The sequence below is a fragment of the Brassica oleracea genome, chromosome C3, assembly GCF_000695525.1.
Source record: "Brassica oleracea var. oleracea cultivar TO1000 chromosome C3, BOL, whole genome shotgun sequence".
In the NCBI taxonomy this organism is placed as follows: domain Eukaryota; kingdom Viridiplantae; phylum Streptophyta; class Magnoliopsida; order Brassicales; family Brassicaceae; genus Brassica; species Brassica oleracea.
Genome location: NC_027750.1, coordinates 39,010,443 through 39,012,242, shown reverse-complemented (window position 1 = coordinate 39,012,242; position 1,800 = coordinate 39,010,443).

Here is a 1,800-nt window from a genome sequence, read left to right as displayed (position 1 = left end):
ATTTTTTTTTATTTTGACCATTTCCTTAAAACTATATTAAATTTTACATATTTTAATTAGAATATTTTTAATATCTTTACCTTTTTATTTGAAATGCAACTCAATGTTTTTTGAAAAAATCTCATTCTTAAATATTTTTTGAATAAATAATTATTTTTAAATTTAATCAACTGAAAATAATATCCGTACAATTGTGTGAGTCAAATTCTAGTTTTATTGATGCATGTTATATATTAGTGCTGTATGTTTTAGGTAACATTTTAATGATGCACGTTTTTGAAAAATTCCATTATTAAAATTATGCACGTAAGGATAACTCATGACTTTTTTTTGTTGATTAAATGACATTATGTCCAAATTTATTTAAGGATATTTCATTAAGGTAACTGAAAAAGACAAACAATAAAATAGGAAGTTTAAATTCATTTAAGCATATTTCATTAATGTAACTGAAAAACAAGTAATAAATTAGGCAGTTTTATTCGTTTTAAGATATTTCATAAATGCAACTGAAAAAGACAAGCAAAAAAATAGGGAGTTTAATTAATGAAGTAAGAACATTTTCAAATGGTACTTCTCTTTTAATAATATAGATGGAGGAATTAGTACTTTTAAAATTATTATTTGATATAGAACTATAGAAATTAGGACTGAATAATAATAGAAATGAAATATTTACATATATATTAATTATATATAAACTAATAAGAGAATATTTTTTATATAAATCTTAGATGAATAAATTAGTAGTTTCCATAAATATAAATTATAAATAAACATATAAAAACTCCACTTTCGTGATTCTTTACAAACATAGAAAAGAGAACTGTATTAAGATATCAACCTTGTTGTAAAAAAATGGGGAATTGTCTGTGTATTATTAATGAACAATAGAGGTTCCTTATATAGGAATTACAAAGTATAGGAAAAAGAAAATTATCCAAAACCTAATACAACATGGAATAGGAAAAGATCTAAAACAGAAAAGAAAAACGTCCTAAGACTAAGACGGTCTAAACCGACCGTCTCTCTCTCCTCGGACAACCGCCTCTCTCTCTCTCCTCCTTTGGCCTCGGTTTGGGCCTTGTCTTGGTCATTTGTTATGGGTCATCCACTTAATGATTTATAACACTTCCCCTTGGATGCCATAACCATATGGGTTTGTATCATGCACGACGTTGCCTCATTAAAACCTCTCTAGGAAAACCAAAAACCCAAGGTGGGAAAAAATGGAAACCGTAGACAGGAAAAAGAGTACAACACATGACACTCCCCCTGATGAAGGCATCACTGAAGATCCTTCAACTGGCGCATTCCTATCTGATGAACCAGCTTCCTGAACGTTGAGGTTGGCAGAGACTTGGTGAACAAATCGGCCGAATTGTCACTGGACCGAACTTGAACCACTTAAACTTCTTTAGCCTTCTGCAGGTCGTGGGTGAAGAAGAACTTGGGCAAGATGTGTTTCGTTCTATCTCCCTTAACGTATCCATCTTTGAGCTGGGCTATACAAGATGCATTGTCCTCATAGATGATCGTTGGTTCTTCCTTTTCCTTTCCCACGGCCAGGCCACTCTCTTTAAGTATATGGCCGGTCATGTTCCTCAACCACACAAGCTCTCGGCTTGCTTCATACATGGCTATGATCTCGGCATGATTAGATGATGTTGCCACTAAGGTTTGTTTTGTGGACCGCCAACTTACTGCAGCCCCACCGTGTATAAACACGTAACCTGTCTGAGATCTAGCATTGTGTGGGTCAGATAAGTACCCAGCATCTGCATATCCGGCCATGTTCTT